Below are 19,580 nucleotides of genomic sequence, written 5' to 3' on the forward strand. Positions count from 1 at the left end.
CACGACAGGTATGTTCACAGAGAGTTAATCTGAAGTAGACTTTGAGACCCTACCCATATCTCAATGTCTCAATTTAAACTCACCCAGCCATTCAGTAAAACCCTGCTTGACCCTGCAAAATGCAAGGCATGAAGTTGGCTGGTCAGCCTCACAGATACCTTCTGCCTCTGGAACCTGTGCACATTCCCCATCTTCTTGTAAAACTTGGCTGTAACTTTCTAATACTATTTCTGTGTTCCTCACCTATGTTGTCTCTACGGACCAGAAAATCAGAGAAAATGTAAAAAACTCTCCAAACCACTTCCTAGAAGGCCTTTCACTCCCAGAAGAAACAGAAGGAAATGGAAATCTAGATGTGAGCTATAAGCTGTGATGAAAAAGACAGCCAAGATTTAAGTCTCATTATGTAGAATCCTGCATAGAACTGAGCAGCTTCTACTGATCAACTACTGCTGCTTCATAGAAGTAGTACACAAATTTTCCCCAAGTTTTCCTCTCACAAAGAAAGAAGCACTGTTAGTATCTTCCATTTCCTAGACAAAAGATGCCTTCCTGCAACTGGGTACAACTCCTCAAAGATAGCAACACATGCCATATAGTACCGTAAGGTCTCAACAACATAAAGTCACCTCACACCTGAAGAACCAGCTTAATTTATCCAACAGAACAAAATTAAGTAATCAATTTTCAAATGAGTCTTGAAGATGATTTACATTTAAGATACATTAATGAGCACTAGCATGCCCAAGATAGATGTTTAAATATTTTATAGTGAAAATTAGTACATAAAATCAATGGTATATTATATCCTATGGAAGGAGTTCACACTAATTCATTATCCTATGCGAACTCTTAAATCATCTCCCATCATAAATCCAAAATCTTTTTTCAAACTGTGGTTAGTGCAAATTACGCCACTCAAGCATAAGTTAAACAAAAAATCCATCCCTTTAATCTTCCTTCTGAAGCAGGAATTAACTAGAATACAATTTATACGTTTTAAAAAAATAACTACACACTTAACAGTTCTGCATTATTTTCTAAAAATCACTGTGAAGTAAATTTACCTTGAAAATTTCACTTGAAAATTTACCTCCTATAAATAAAACAAGTGTCATATACTTTAACAGATCCGCATGCGGAGTTATACATAATTATTTAAATAACAGCTAGTGAATTTTTTTATGATGTATACACGATGACTGTATAATCCCACAAAATAATCAGGCAATTTAGACAACAAAAGTTGTATTATTCATAAGGAAGTTAATCCCTGAAGTTCATAAATATTTGAGGCATTCCAAATAACTTTAAAGTTTTAAAGTATGCAACAACATAATATTTCTTAATTAAATCATGATAGTTAATTGCATACAGTTTGAATGTAAGTCATAGGAAACAGTTATTTACATATACTAATACTATTGAATATTATGGTCTGTGCCCTGAAATTATAACAGTATGATTTTTTTGTGGAATTAAGATTTCCAAGTCAAAAAAGGTATGCTCTATAACTACGAATAGCAGACTGCTGACAAGACTAGTTTTGGATGCTTTCCACAACAAACTACATTTCTCTTTGAAATTTGTTTTCATGCTGCATCATATGCTGTATAGTAACGGGTCGAGTTGCAGGTGAGAATGCAGAAATGCAGAAAGAGATTGAAGTTATTTTCCTGACCAAAAAAAATTTATGATTGCTAGCACTAAGGAAGAAAACAAAAGAATGGCATAATTCAGCATTTCTCAGCATAAAAAGGTGTGTTGCACTGTAAAACAACATGGTATTCTTTCATCTACAGCTATTGTTCAGAATACCTTAAGCCACCCACTGGACACACTTCATAGCTAAGAAAGCAGCGTGAGGACCTAGTTGTTGTGTACATATTCCAGAATTCTGATGTACTTGATTTTTTATAAGGTGGCAAGGAACATACTTCTGTTCCTGTTACGATTTACTCTCCCCTCCTTCTGCTGCCATCTCCTCTTACGTATTTCTTTCCCATCTTCTTTACAACAGTTCCTGCCCCCCGCTTATTTCCAGCTACTAGTGTCCTACTCAGCTTTTACCACTACTGACAGTTCTCCTTGTACAGCCCTCAATTATTGCATGATAAAAAATATCTCTGAAATAGTTTAACAAGAATTTAGACTTTCCTGTTTTAATTATTTAGCTGTGATGCGTGCCAAAATATTACAAGACATAACGTTTCAAAAATAGAAAAATCTTCCTGTCTATGGACCACATCACATACTTGGAGTTCATCTTAAAGTACAACTGTACTCAAACAGCCTTTTTTCTTCTACTTATATGACTTAGAAGATATGATTTCTAAAAGAAACCAATGAATGAACTATTGATGCACACATCCAGCACAGATTCAAGCCCCAAACTGGGAAGCCTTTCTCACCTAGCCCAGGGCCAACTACTGTCATTGCTTTGTTTCAGACAGCAGTAAAATCCATCGACATGCTGGAAGATGAACACAACTTCCAAAGGGGTTTCAGTACTACATCATCAGATTTCAGTCTTACTGAAAACTGACTTGTCATTTCTGGCACATCTAGATATGCTATATATATATAAGTAGTTCATAACACAAGCAAGAAAAATACCCAAACAAACTTAAATTAAACCCCCCCAAAAAAACAAAAAAGCAAGTTTAGGAAAAAGTCTTAACCTGATTAAGTGTTTCATTATATATTAAAGCTCCCAGCTGATCTCTGTGAAACACTTAGCCTGTTTGCTCTGCAGTCCCTGACCTTGATCCAGTGCTGTTAAACTCTACACCCTTCTATTTAAAATTGACTCCTACATATGACATTTTCAAGACATTCCAAACATAATCCAGTGAGTCAGAAAGTGAGTTGTTATAAAAGCCTTAAATCCAAAATTAATCTCCTAAAGCTAATTAAGTGAAAGTTACATGAACTTTTATATCTGGATGAAGTGATGAACCAGCATTACTGTTTTCTGCATGATATACTAGGCATAGAAAAAATAAAAGACTTTAAAACTCTCCATTTGGTACAACTGAATGCCCTTTGAACAGCAAAAACCAATCTAGTTTCCATTTTAATTTCCTGTTTTCCCTTCTTAACCTACATCCTTGCCTCCTGACTGCCATCTCATTATTCTGTGATCTACTCTTGTTCCTCTTGCAGTGTTTCTCAAATGAAATGATGAAACTGGAAGAAGAACGACCTAACCCGCTAAAGACAGGGAATGAGATGAGAATGATGGATCACTATTCCCATGCATCACCTAGGACTGCTGATGTACTTTGAGGTACTTTTGCAGGATTAAGCAGTCATCTCCTGCTCACCATACTGAGAACATTACTGCTTTTGCATACTCTTCTGACTGCTTTCCCTTGATCGTTACATATGAAGTTTAACACGTACAACATTTGAGACTAGGAAATACAAATCCATTGCATCTAATAAACTATGGGCCTACTTTTTTTTTTTAGCTAACCTCTTCTGTACATTTGTAGTCCTGCACAAGATTAGAACTTTTGTTTCCTCTTTTTACTAGCCCTATGAACTCTCAACTAACTTTTTTTTAAAAAAAAAACACAAAACCAACAAAAGATCTTAGCTTGTTTGATTTATCAGACTCTTGTAACAGACAACAACATAATGATAAACTGCATCATCCTTTATCATAACATGGGGGAAAGTATCTTATGCTTTTGGGAACCATTCACAATCCAACAATATAAAAAAGGACAGGCTTATTGCAGTAAAACCATGGAGTGTATAATAATTTAGTTCATCCTTTACCTTAATAAAGATCCTTCTGAATTGTTTTGGGCTACAAAAACATTCACATGTTCAAAACCAAGCGTCTCTAGACATATGTCATGAGAATGTGACAGCCATACAGCAGCTTTCATCTGAGGCTTTAATTACTAATGCCCATGTCAAACAATTTCGTTATTTCTGTCCCCTTACCTGATATATAGAAAATCCAAGATCCACAGTTCCTGATTGGAAAGAACCCAGAAGTTCTGACCACCAGTTCTGGGAAGTAATCAAAAGAAATTCTTCTCTCAAAGCAATTATATATCAAGTAGCTTCTCACATCCTTAATTTATCAATTAAGGAAATTTTTTTCATTTCAAAAATAATTATAGAAAAATAAAGAAAACATAAGTGGAAAAGAACTTTTTCATTTCTGTTTTTTAACCCATAAATTCAAGTTCCAATTGTTTTTCCAACTTTTTTTTAGGAAAAACTATTTTTTTATTTAATTACACCTCAGCTATTGAAAAGCACAAAAGAACCCCCACAAATACAACAACATACATATTATTGATTTTAAAAACCCCAAACAAACACCAAAACACAAAAACTTGTTTAAGTTACTCAAACCTCTAACAATGCACTGACTGGCTTAATATAACACTGCAGTAACAGAAGACCAGGAGTCTAAAACATCTTCAGAGTCACTCATTTGAAACAGCTAATTTGATTTCTTATCATTCGCTTGAAATATTTTATCTTATTCGTGAAATCCCGTTCAGACACAGTATAGGGGAAACTAAGGAGAAAAGGTTACCTCCACCTTTAGACTGACAAGCATAACACATGATAAATTAGAAAAGAGGTTTCTGCTTTAGGGTTCTGAAGTTCTAACATTCCCTTTTTTAAAAAAAAAAAATAATAATAAAAGCAATACAAACCCCTATTTATAGAAAAAGTGGAGACTTTTTTTCTAAATAGTAACTACAGTAATGTAATAGAATAACTGAAGAATAACATAACATATTTAAGAACCATCTTATAAATTGTCATTGATAAAACCCACTGCCATCACTTTCAAATCACTACTGAGAGCCTTAACATGTCAAACAAAATGTGCATCCTCCTGAAAAGAATGCACATGTGTCCTTGGTGGTGACTGGTTGACACAATCCAGCACATTCTCACTCACCTAATGTAGGACATGCCCAAGCAAGATATACATCATCCCCTGATACAGAGAATTTCCACACAGTAGTATTTCTTAAACAAATCAGATACAACCACTTTGTTTTCTGTTGAAAAAGGGGGCTTGTCAACTGGAAAGCTACTGAATTTTAAGATATTTCTCCTTCATTTCAGGATTTCAATCTGTTGGACAGACCTTTTAGAAATTTTAAAGTTTTAACCATAGTTAGCTCTAGCTGCAAGACCTCTTAAAAAATGCATCTTATTGTTACAACTTTCTGTCATTTTTATTTAGAAAAATTATGAATGTGTATTTTAGAGATAATCAATTTATAGTAACAAATGTGCTTTAGTGCACAAGTTTCACAGTTGCATGCCATTATTGCATAAGGTCTGGTTTAGTAAATATCACTTCTGTGTAAAATACTACCAGACTTTTACAGTCTGTACTAAGGGAAAGATTCTTTCCTTGGATTTGGCTGTATTATTTGCCATTAAAAATTCAATTTTAGAAACAATCATAGTGGTTACCAACATAGCTATGCACATAAATATTCATTTTTGCCTCTACAATGCATACAAGTAAAAGCAAATCTTTTACACTTTAGCTAAGTCTTCCAGCTTTAAGATAGATTTTTATAGTCCATTTTTTTCTAGTTAGGCAGTCTTTTTATTTGAAAATATTCAGGGGGAAGAAAAAATATTCAGACCATTATGGACAATGATGGGCAATGATGTCTTGGTACATTCAAACCTTGTTGTCCATCCAAAGAACTGATACTTGACAGCAGTACTGAAACCTTTCAAAAAAACCCGAACAAACTCTCATCCCTGTGCTGAATCAGTGACTGTTAATGGCTTCTAAGGTCATTACAGAGCATTACAGTACTTTGATGTTGTGAGGGCTAAAGTAAACCTTCCCTGAATTTATTTCACTGTCTAACATTGCACTTGACCTTTTGTGTCCTATCATATAATTTTTATTTTTATTCTATGAAATTGTACAGAGAATGCCTTTCCTTGTTTACATTATTAGAACTGTGTAGTATTAAAATCCTTTTATAGTGAACTCAGGCTTTTATCCTTCATGCTCATTAAAAATATAGACTTTCTTAATACACATATCTATATACGCAAGGCATCATCCTTCTCCCTTTTATTTGAGTGCTTTAGGAAGCACCTCCAAGAAGTGGAGAAAATCTTGTTATTATGCAGAGATTTGCAGCGCACACTGATTTGTATAATATGGCCATTTTTTTCATTTGGAATTTCACTATTGGATCTTCAGCTCTAAAGAGCTGCAAAGATGTGTGAAGTTATCCGTGTTGGAATACTGCATCTATTCATAAAACAGAGAAATTCAGAAAAAACAGGGGTTCAAATTCCATACAAAATGGAACAAACATTTTTAGTACAATGCTTTACAGTTCTGAAAGATCATGACATATAGGTTACTGTCTATCACTAACTGACAACAGATCTATGTAAGAGATATCTGTTGAGATTTGTCTGCATCAATAGGCTATCACAACTGTGGACTTCAGTTAATGCCAAAAAATATATATCCAATATTAAACAACAAAATTAACTTTCTACCATTTGCATAACTGATATTTTCATGGCTTGAAATAATCAAATATAAAGACATGTTGTAATATATTGTGCTATAAAATTCAGAATCTTCTGAAAGAGGGGTTCAAGAAGGAAAAGAGCTTACACAACAAAAGCTTACGTCACTGAAAAGCTTGTGCGACTCAAACACTTCTGAACTTGAAGTTCTGATATGAAGAGCATTTAAGTATGACAAGGACAAAAGTCGTATCTAAAAGGAAGTTTCCCATCGCACATAGTACTTCATGTATCTGTATATGTGTTCTTTGCTCCTTTATCTTCCTATATAACCCTTCATATGTCATTGTGCTTTGACTGATACAGTAAGGCATTGAAACAGTAGTTTTCTGTATTATAAGACAGTTTGAATTAAAGAATGACTTCCAAGACTCCTACATACTAACATCATTTCGGACATACACTACAGGCTGACTAACATCTCTAGTAGATTTCCCACCTTCTTACCAAGAGCTGATACCCCTTTTCTTGAAACCACACATGAATTCTTTTCTTTCCCAATATCAATTTTATTAAATACAAGTTACACCATTTTCTACCCCCATGCTTTACTCTTAAGCTACACAGTTAGGTAGAGTCCTTGTCTCTTCAAATAATCAGCTGGGTTCAGCAAGCTGCATTTGCTGCTAAAGAAGTAAGGGTATTACACACAGTGACCTAAGACCTCTGCTACAGTCAGATCAGATGGATTTGTGTCAAGCTGCCATTTTGAGTTTGATGTTAGACGGCTGCTCCCTATGCTGCACTCTAAACCCAACACATTTTGTACTGAAATGGAATGGGGTTTAACATTTCAGAAATGTATAAAATGGATGAAACAAAGTACAGTGTTATTCCTTGACATAATCTTTAGCTTACTCCACCATTCCATGAAATCACAGATGACAGGTGATGTAGACATTGCTACCAATTTTTGTAATGAGAAGAACCAACTTCATCAAAACACTTCTTTTAGTCTGCTCTTGTTTCTTCTTCTCATAGCTAAATGTACTGTGATTTAGAAACAAAATATTTTACCTATTTGTTCAATTAAAGACAAAAAGCTGTCTTGAAACCCGAAGTACACCAAAATATTTGAAAGACATCAAATATAAGAAATTAAACAGTGTTAGATCAGAGTTTAAACTGATGCACATCAAGAACAGCCCTTTTGCAATCCAAATGTCCCTCTTCAGTTACCTCGGTTGATGAATAAATTGATAAAACTATCCCTAGTAACTCAGCATCACCTTAATGGGAAGCCTACGGGGTTAATGGATGGCTTTCCCCTTGGGTCATCATATTTAAAAAAAAAAAAAAAAAAAAAAACAAAAAACCAAAAAACCAACTCATCTAAATTAATTTTCCAGTTTGACAGACCAATGAAGTCAGACAGATATTTGATGGTATGAGGCTTGTGGTACTGCTAAAAAAACGTAGTTGTTCTCATTTGATTGGGGAGAAGGATGGGAAATATTTCCAATTGAAGCACTTGTGTAAAAAGCTTTCAGATCAGTCAAAAGAAAACCAAATCCACACAGAACCTCAAAGAAATATAAAAATCCAACTCCTGATCTTTCCTCGGTACTCAATGAGCTTCAAAAACAGCGAGCTGCATTATGCTGCTGGTATTCTAAATGTTGAACACCATTATCTTGAAGTGAATGTGAATTTGTTCTCATTAAGTTCCCACAATTTTATATGGTGTCGTCAAACCACATATGAAAACATCTTTCCAGAATACTTCTGAGAATCTCAAGAACAAATAAATGGAACATTACACTACTTAGAGACCACAATGAATGTCAAATATAAATATATTAGCCTCAACATTTCTTTAGTTTGGTAAGAAACGTTAATGAGATGTACACAGACTATTTACTGAAGAGTACTTCGAGGAACACATCAAAGAATATTCTTTTTCACTAGCAGGCAATTGCTACAGCTTCCAAAACAATTCTATACAAGAATAATATTTGATCCCTAGTGAACAAAAAAAAAACCAAAAACAACAAAACAAAACAAAAATGAAATTACACCAGTTCTCCCATTTTCCTGTCTGTGGAAAGACAAGAAGGTGACCAATGGGGAAAAAGCATTGGAAGAAGGCAAATCACAGAGAGGAACAGCTACAAATCAAGGTCGAAGTTCAATTTTGCTGCCTACCTCTAATTACAGCAACATTTATTTAAAGAATTTGCTTTCTTACAAAACCCTAAACATCTGGAAAGGGACATCAGTTTTGTGCTGGACTATTCCTACCAGGTTGCAGTCTCATTGCCAGCCACAATAAAACCAAGATCTGAATCTCATTAATGGCATCTTAAATTTTGGGGCTGTGCCACAGCTCGTATAGTAAACTAATTGCTCATTTTGTACCTATTCAAGGGAGGGTTTTAGATTTCAAAGGATTCACTTTCCTGGAAAATAATCTGGACAAATCACTCAGATTATTTTCAAATGATCAAAAATTGACAGAGAGAAATATGGTTTTGTTGCATTTTTCCTGTGTACAAGAACAAAAATAACAGACACTTGCAGCATGATATGGACTATATTTCTCTCTTATTACTTGCTGCAGTCTACAGTGGAAAAAACTGTAATGAGATACTGCCTGGAAACAGAATGATGCACAGGGATCGCTATCAGGTTTTTTACAAGTCAAGTTTTTTTACAAATTTTGTCCAAGTTAATATTGTCATTGCACTTACTACAGCAAAGGGAAGACAGATGAATGAAAGAAAACCATGCAAAAGACTAATTAATTCTTTGAAGAAGTTAGTTATTAATAAATCACAAGGAGCACAGACATGCTTTGCCTCAGAAGAATGCTAGGTTACGGTCAGTGTTACTTTCATATCATTTGGAAATACTTCAACATAGTTTTGAAAATAGACAAATAACTACAATGTAAAACGTTACGCATTCTGCTGCTCAACAAAGAGAAAAAGCAAACTTTTTTTTTGGCTACTAACAGCAAAGATAAAGGTAGCACCTGTTAGCAGAACAATTGCACATGGGATTATTTTTCCTTATTGGTACATGCATTAATACTGCTTTTAAAAGATGTAACAACAAAACAAAAGAATGGGTTAAATGAATACAGAATTACATTCTGCATGATGGAATTGACTAGCTAAGTCACAGAAAACACCTCATAGATCCATTAGAAACTAAAGACAGTCTTACAGTTAAGTCTTAAATTAGCTGGCATTATGAGACTGGAAATAACACTGGGGAAGACTAACACTGACAAAGTTTCAGCAGAAAAGGAAAATACAGCCTCTGTGGTTCTTCTAAAAATGCTAAGTATATCTGTATAGTGCCTGCCTCCAACCATATTAATACCACCACCTGTGATTTATCTGTATGGGAGTAAACTCAGCCCAAGGTTTGGTTTTTTTTGTTGTGGGGTTTCGTTTTGTTTTCAAAGGATTTTGGGTTTGGGTTGGGACAGAAAGGGGGTGTTGTAATGGTATTTGATCACCACTACTCACCAGCACACCATGATTATACTCTACAAATATGTTTAAAGAAATATACATATTTAATGACCTATACTTTTTCTGTTCCAGTATACAGAAAATGGTTTCTTCTAGAAATTCTGCTTTTCACTGGTGTGAGTCTCACATAGCAAAATAACTGCTTGGTCAAAACTTGATTCAGTTATATAAAACAAAATAAAAAATTAAGAACTGCAGTCTTTCCAAATGAATGAACAACAAGAGCAGAATAGCTTCTGTCATCTAGTGAAAAGTATAAAATTCTATTATACCTTGAAACTTACACATTACATACAAAGAATAATTTATGCAACTTAATAATTTACAGCATAATAATGATTTGTAAAACTGAATCATTGATGAAAAAATGCTATTCTTTAAAGGAATAATAAATGAGAACATTCACTCCTATATCCAGCAGTTTCACCTTATTTACAGAAATCATATTGTACTCAAGTCTCCTCCTTATGATAGTAATTACCCCACAAGAATGCTCTTCTCCATGAATAAGGGGCTACTGCCTGCAATAATCTGTACTTACACAACAAAATATATAATGCATTATCTATGTTTTCTTTATGAAACTATTTTTTCTACTCCCCACTGTTCACATCCTTCCACTGTTAGCACTGATGTTTCTTTCTTCAGATTTGTTATTTACACTTCACTCCGTGCATTAACAGAGCTCCTACTGAAAGTATAATTTACCTTGCCTTAGGGGGAACAAAAAAAAAAAAAAAAAAAGTTTTATGGATTAGTTCAGTAACTCAGTTCACCACAAGATCACATGCATCAAAAGCAGCAGAAAGCAAAAATCACTTGGGAGCACAGAGAGACCATACATGTTGGCATAAGTTGGTCATGGCACCACAGACTTGGATGGCTTCCAGAGCCATGCCCAACCCCAACAGTGTCAGGGTCATGATGGGAAACGGAAATCCTTGATAGAGTCATGAAAAACCTTCCACATGAGATCCATCACTAGATAGGCAATCCTTTAGATTAAAAACAAGATGGAGCACTGCAGGGGGAACCTGACTCATGGATTTGATAACGTGCCAACAAGAAGCCCAAGAAACTCTAGTTCCTACTCCCTGTAGAGGTACTTCATACTTACTCCAAGATACTACTGAATAAAACCTGCAACTCCAGCTCTACACTGACCATCATTCAGAGAGTAAACTACTTGTCCTATTTCCAGCCTCAAAGCAGTATCAAAATCCCTACCTGAACAACAACTTCCCTGTTGCAAGGGGTTATTTACTTGGCATGCTGCCTTTTCTATGCTGGCTTTCTACGTTTCCTGATAATTTAGTAGCCATATTACCATCTTCCCCAGTATCTCTAAGTTTCTGGTATGCCCAGAAGCAGAAAGAGTCAGGAAATATAAGGAAAAGAAAGGTAAAGTCACAGGCACTAGACTTAGAAGGGAGTTATTATTTAAGCACACCTAGGAGAGCACAATATACCAGAAACCTATCTGTCTTCGTAGAGTAAGGTGTCTCAAATCACTTCAATGCCTTCTCCCACTAGTGTTAAAAACAATAAGGTACCAGTCCAGTCTTTGGTAGGCAGCCTTAGCTTTGGTTCACAATCACTTTACCTGGATATCAACAATGCATGAGAGGCAGCATTAGCCATCAAATTAGCTATACTTCACTCATTTATAAATCTTTTACTCTGTTTTGAACCAACAGGTCAACATAAAAAAGTCTAAACATATGGCAAGACCTTGCGCCCTTGTTAAATATGGCATTAAATTCCAAGGGCTAAAAAGCTAATTCGAGGTTTTGTTACAAGAAAATTCCTCTTTCTGTGCCTTTTGAGCTATATATCTGGTGCTATTATGTGGAGATATAATCCCAGCTGCGAGCTTTACACCAAAAACACGTAAAGCTTTGATCACTTAAGAGCTGGAAGTAAATAAAACCATGAATTTCATGTAAGAACTGCTTTTATATATGCCTGGAGTGGTATTTCAAAGGAAGGTAAATCTGCATATCAAAAATAAAATATTGCCAAAGTCACTGAAACAATATAAAACCATATATTTTTTGTGGGTTTAGTAGGTTTTACTTAAAAGATTATCAACATAAATGGGTATTTTTTTCCTTATAAACAATCACAATAGGAAATGCTCCACACGAAGTCAACAGCATCATTTGCTCAGAAAGTATGAGAAATAAAAATTAAAGTTTTTTTCTTAAAAAAGTTTCAAATTATAACACATACTTTATAGTCACATAAAGTAACTAGAAACATCCATGATGTCACAATGGATGTTTTAATCTAAATATTTTAATCCCCTCCAAAATTGCAAAGTAGCCCCCAAAAACAAAATTCAGGCTTTAATTAGTTCTATTAAGTTTATCTTAAGCAACTTGGTCCAAAGAGACACAGATATGAATTCCTTCTAGAGGTATGCATGCATACCATAATCACAGTACTTTATTCTTCTTTTAAATTTTCTGGTCTTCAAATATTCTTATATAAAATCATGTGGTATTAATGGGAATATACTGCTGAGGTCCCTACATATATTGTTAAAATGACATCTACCACTGAAATAACTACTCCTCTGTTAGAAAACCAGCCAAGGGGACAATAAAATCAAGTCTCTAAAACTGTGATGAATTAACAGTAGCTGGTTCTCTGTTATCCGTGTGCTTATCATGAAAAAGTCTCAGTTATTCCAACATTTTACACACTGAATACTCTGCCAGTACATGTTTAATGGATCCAGTGAACTCAGTCCTAAACCACAGAGAATTACCTGAATATCACAAAATAGCATTTGTTCTCCATCTAATCATTTTCACATCTTCAGCATGGTTTGAAACATCAGATTAACTTCCCTGCTTCTAAGAAGTCCTGGAGAGAGTTGAAATGTAAAGTAGAAATTTCCACCACCACCACCCCGCAAGGCTCCCTAATACACCTGAAAGTTGGGCAAAGTACTATTCACTGAGATAGTACAGGCGCATCCCTTCCTTTAATAGAAAGTGTGTAGGAGCAGAACTGCTTGTGCACCTGCCATCTCCAGGAGGTGGCAGTAAATTTGCAGTCTAGGGAGAAGAGACATAGGATCATTTAGGTTGAAAAAGACCTTTAGGATCATCAAGTCCAACCATTAAGGCAGGACTGTCAAGTCCATCACTAAACCACATCCCTAAGCACCACATCTATGTGTTTTTTAAACACCTCCAGGGATGGTGTTTCTACCGCCTCCCTGGGCAGCCTGTTCCAGTGCTTGACCACCCTTTCAGTGAAGGATTTTTTCCTGTCATCCAACCTAAACTTCCCCTGGCACAACTTCAGGCCTTCTCCTCTTGTCTTGTCAGTAGTTATCTGGGAGAACTACTTCCACCTGCCTACAACCTCCTTTCAGGTTGTTGTAGAGAGCAACTGCTGAACCTCCTCCTCTCCAGGCTAAACAACAGTGGTTCCCTCAGCCACTCCTCACAGGACTTGTGCTCTGGACTCTTCACCAGCTTCGTGGCCCTTCTCTGGACACGCTCCAGCACCTCAGTGTCTTTCTTGCAGTGAGGAGCCCAAAACTGAACGCAGAATTCGAGGTGTAGCCTCACCAGTGCTGAGTACAGGGGGACAGTCACTCCCCTTGTCCTGCTGGCCACAATGTTTTGGATACAAGCCAGGATGCTCTTGGCCTTGGCCATCTGGGCACACTGCTGGCTCATGTTCAGATGGCCATCAGCCAGCACCCCAAGTTTGTTTTATGATAAAGATATTAAACAGAACTGGCCCCAATACCGAGCCCTGAGGAAGACCATTTGTGACTGCTTGCCAGGTGGACGTAACTTCATTTACATAGATGGCATTTACATCCATTACATCTATATATACATGGCTGGTATCATTAACGTGATGAAGCCCAAGAAGCAGCATAATATTCTGCCAATTAAATTTCTGAGTATTGCATCCTCCGTTGAAACTCAAGTTCACTTGCCCCAAGACACTGAATATATTTTCTTTTTGTTAGCTCTTACCTCTAGTATCTTCTTTTGACAAAAGTGTTAGTGTTCTTTATAATTTTTTATTATTTAAAACCTCAAATCTATTAGAAACCTAGAGTTATTGTATTGCACACCCATACATTCTGAAAATTTGTAATCTTTCACCATGTGATTGCTGTTACTAGTGCAAACCAAATACTTTGAAAATAATTTCCTTTACAGTACAGAACATTTATTCTCCTTATCACTTATCCTCAAAGGTTTATCATCCATAATTTTATGAAAAAACCAGCCCCTATCTCCCCTTTCATCTCATTTCCCTTTCTCCTGGAAGAGACAAGAGGCCAGCAGTGTCCCTCAAATTCTCAATCCTGCGCTGTAGGCTGCAATAGCTAACTGATAAAGCCAAACTCTTTTCTTTCTGCCACAGACAGGCTTTCCTCAGCATAGTACTATCAGGACCTCAAAGCCAGAAGAAACCCTAGGTGAAATCTTACTGAAACATTCTTGTAGCAGTTCATAGTAGATGAAGAGTTTCTGCATGCGTCCTATGTCATAACACATGGCTTTGATTATACTTCGTACAAAATGCTCAAAGGTATTTCTTTACTAGGATAATTACAAACACAGCATTGTAAAAACAAAACCAAGATTTTAGATATAAATACAAGAGTCCAAAGATCACTTTTAATCCCTAGCCCCTAGTACTTATGCTTTGATCTTAAACTCCCTTCCAGTCTGTGAATTAAAATGAGTCAGGTAACAAGAGTTCTCCAAATTCCACATCCATCCATTTTTATACAAAACAAGCCTATATTATAACTATTATTGTTTTGTAAGCTAAACAAAGTTGTGGTGTGTTTTTTTGGTTTTTTTTTTTTATCCCAAAACAGTGAAGAATAAATATAAAACAAACACTGTAAAACAGGTATCAAGCTTTTAAGGAGTGCTCTCAAATACACTGTCTTTTAAGAAATTAACAAAGTCTGCAAAGAGACAGCTAGGGAGTGCTTTAATGTCTAGGCCACAAGAGTGGTTCAGGGAGTACTTCAGCTTCTAGAACACACAGGAAAAGAGTACAAAAGGTTCCTAAGTTCACACAGTCCAACTCAAGGCTGGGAGACCAGTTACTTAGAACCCAGTCAACTTTAACTTTGATAAACTGACAAAAAATAGAAAACATGCCCTTAATTGCCTATTTGGCATGGAAATGCCACCTCACAATTTAAATTCCCTATGTATCTCACAGCTCAGACATCTGCACCCCTCTAATTCTCTACCCTCTTCCCCTTTATGAGATCACAGTTTGGCATAATTGGAAGCTGTAGCACACTGACAGCCAATTCAATCATGACAAGATTTCTGGACGTACAAGGTGAAAAATAAAAATAACCTTAATATTTAGCCTAATTTTATCAGACGTTCTTTGTCAGAATGTGTGGGCTGTTCCCAGCCTTTCTATTCTTATTATCCTATCTACCAAATATGTAAAAAGACTGAAAAAGAAACATGGATTTACTACATAATCACATTATGATCCACAGAAATCCAGTAAGTAACAGCTCTAAACATACATAGGCTGTATATACAGCTGTAGTTGAGAGTTAAATGCTTTTCTTTTGGTAATTACATACAGTTTCAAATATAACACATATTTTATACTTTATTGAATTAGTTTAGCCTGCTACTTATTTTAGACAAGTAATCTAAGTATAGCACTCCCTTCCCCTGCCCCCTGCAGTAATTTCTGTAGCCATTAACATCTGACAAAACAATAAACTTGCATTGTCTGTTTTGGATAAAAGTTAAGTACTTTTACTCGCATTTTAATTCAACATGTCTTAAGCAGGAATAAAACCCCATCCCTCACTCAGTAGAGTTACAAGATTTATAAGATGTAGTGAGGCACTTCAAAAGGTGACCTAACTCATTACCATTCATTTGAAAGAGTAGTATTAGTTCTGGCCTGACCACATTAGTCACAAGAAAGAAAACATTGCAGCAACTTGTAATAACTGAGGACACAGGCTTTCTTGTATGTAGGAAGATAATGGCAAACACACTTGAATCCCTATGAGCCACACAGAGCATGTCACACTGTGATGTTTTATCTGCAGCTGTGGGCCAGATTCTCATATGTTCATATAAACTTACAATTTAAATAAATGTATGTCATTTGAATACCTATTTATATACGAATGGGCAAATTTCTACTTAGTTCATTTTCACAGGGAGAGACAACGTTTTTTTGGGGTTTTTTTGTACCTAGTCAAATTGCTTTTCTTTAATGTTTGCTTGAGAAATTGGTTGGAAGGGTAGCAAGAAATATTCAAAGATTCCCTCCTCGCCTCTGCTCCAGTAACTTATTTTTTTCATTCCTTTTGTAGACTTTTGCTATTGCTGCATGTTACTTTGGGCCTCAGCATACGCCAAACTTTAAAAAACTAGCCAATAAAATAATGGATTATTTTTGTGCTATTTCATTGGGCTTTATTCTAATATAATTAAAATTTTGTAATAGCTAATACAGCATACTGCTGAACTAGCACTCTATTCAAGAGTGAGGTTCACACTGCTCTTGTCCCAGACACCAGACAGAGAACCAAGGGCATCAGGAACAAGAACAAGTTCCTACAATAACTAGACTAACTCACTCATGTAGCAACCTCTCTGAATTCCTGCCATGTATGCATTTATATGGATACAGAAATGGTAATGCAATTATCAGCTGATACAACTCCCCATATCCAAAGAATGGAAAGACTCAAAGAAGCAACAAACTCTTTCAGAATAAGATCTCTGTGTGTTTCATCCAACCTGTACATTCTATGTCATATTTATTTATTTTTGTTTAAAAGAAGCTTAGAAAGGGAAACTTAAAGGCAGTATTCATGGATTTCCCAGCACTATCAAGTCTCAAAAGAATACATACAACATGTGCCCATGATGATGCATCTACTGTGCATGCAAGTTTACTCGATCCAAACAGGCTGAGTTCACAACATACTTGCAGGATGACGTTAAGGTGAGTCTGTACGGGTCATTTTTCTGAGATTTTACCTGAAAGCATCTATGTCCTAATGAAAAGGGGGATGAGGGTATCTAGAAGAATCTGGTTAAACAAGCATATAACAGAGGTAAAACTACACACTGAATTATGAACAATGCAGTTTCAGAAAGTTGTAACAAAAAAGCAGCCTGAAGCCAGGATATGCTAATTAGGGCATTTAATTAAGTACTTAGTTAAATAATATTAAATAGGTAGATGGCAACAAGCAAAGAAAATTTATTCCCCTCTCCACATAATATTTATTGTGCCAAATGATACAAATAAAAATAGAATTCAGCAGTCTGGTTTACTTTTATGACAGGACAAAACAGTTTAATTCTACCCTGTCTCACCCTCCCTATTAAGCAAAAATGGCCCATCTAAAGAAAAAATGAAAGATTATGCTCATCTACCCAAGAATTACATTTATAGTTAAGCACAACAGCAATACGGGAATATTTTATATAACTCCTCCATTGTTGCTTTTAAATAAATGCATAATTTTATCCTTAATATGGTAGATTATGAAAGTAACCAGCCAAGATGTTCTACAGGACTTTCGAACACTGAGAACCACTGCCGTGGAAGAGGGAGAGGATGTCTGTCCCCAGATGCTAAGACTCCAATTCACTAGGGACATCAAAAGTGTCAAACACCCCCCAGAGATTTTTCTTATCTGCCCTACCTTTCACTGACCAGGCAGCCCTCTACCCAGCTTCTACACAATAGCTTCCTCAGTCATTAGAAATGTTAGCTGTCCTGTTGCTCCTTTATTAGTTACACACACCTAGACTTCCTCTTCAACAGTTCAAGAAGATTTGAGTAACACAATGGGATCAGGCCAACTGCTTTACTCTAACTTTGCAGACCTACAACTACTGAAAAACATAATACTAAATATTTTACTATTTGGAAATACAATAAACATTAACTACACTGTAAAAATGTGTAGCAGATTTATGCAAATGAAGACATTTACATCTAGATAATACACTGAAAACTTCTATTAAATATCAGATATTCTTCAAACGTAGCATGAGCTGCCTTAAAATGGAAAGCAACAGTGGTAGACCCCTTACTGATCTTATTTGTAACTACAAGTGACTTTCAGTTTGCTTGAAATAACTTGTCTTGCTCAAGAACATGTCAGGTATTCCAGATGTACAGAGCAAGACTGAGTTGATATATTTTGAGGATACATTCTGATTATAGTTCTTAACCCCGAGAAAAGATGTTGTCATTTCATAATCAATAACAAGCCAAGGGCTTCCACCCTTGCAGTAGACAAAAGGATCTCCTAGAGCTTCATAAAGCATCCTCTAAATTCACTCTTTTCACATTTAAACCTTTTCCTTTAAAAGCTGAAACAGTAAAAACTATTGAACATAGTATGTGACTTATATAATTTACCTGACATGTTCCTAATAGATAGTATGATGTTCCTGCAGTTATCTTGTTAAACAAAAACAGAATCTTCCTATACAGGCCCCCTTTCCTAACAGACGCCTTTGCCATTCAGGATGTGCTTACATAAATTCTACCCTGTCCACATACCATAAATTTCAATTGCCCAAAGCTGTCATGAAGATCAGCATTTATAAGCACTCTGTTTATTTCCCCCCTCATGGGGCAATCGTATAACTATGGCATTCACTGCAGAGTCTTTGATCACAGGATAACAAAAACTACATGCTGTGATAAGAAAATGCGTCAGAAAGAACCAGTGTGCTGTTTCCTCTAGCTCTTTGATCATTTAGATAGATTTCAGAATTAGAAAATAAGTGCCTGGAAAAAGCCATTACTAAGTCTAAACACATTCAACTAACTTTATTTGTCAAATAATGACTGTTTAATGAAATACATTAGAAACATTAACAGTAGCAAACAAGAGAGAAAAAATGATAACAAACAAAAGTATAAAAACTTGGAAAGACAAAAGCAAACTCATGTTTGCTTGTTTGTTGATTTTTGAGTTTGTTTTTTTTTTCCTTCTGTTTGGTCAGCTTTTTGTTTGTTTGTTTTAATTTAGACCATGATTTAATATCTTTATCCTCTAAGAGTATTTCAAATCTCTTTTTTTCTGTTCACAGTTCAATTTAATGCATAAAACATATATTACCATACAGGAAGGAATGAGATTTAATACTACACTAACCCACCGATTTTTAACACTTTTTTTTCATGTTGACTTTGTTGTTTACAAGCTTTTTTCCCCATCTACTTCAAATGGAAACCCAAATAAAACAAAACAAGATCAAGCACATTCTACTTTTCAAAGCCTCAAAGCCAATATTGCAAGAATCCTACTCTGCACATATGCTATCCTAAAACATGTTAAGTCCCAATATGTAAGGAACTTGTAATTAATTCAATCCAAACCTATGTTTGGTCTATTTGTACCTATACTTTGAAACAACAAATTATTTTACTGGATATTTATACACACATGTAAAATATTAAAAGTTGTCACTAGAAATACATGCCTTAAATGCATAAATATGCACTGCTGCT

The sequence above is a fragment of the Falco naumanni genome, chromosome 3 (genome assembly GCF_017639655.2).
Source record: "Falco naumanni isolate bFalNau1 chromosome 3, bFalNau1.pat, whole genome shotgun sequence".
NCBI classification, from domain to species: Eukaryota; Metazoa; Chordata; class Aves; order Falconiformes; family Falconidae; genus Falco; species Falco naumanni.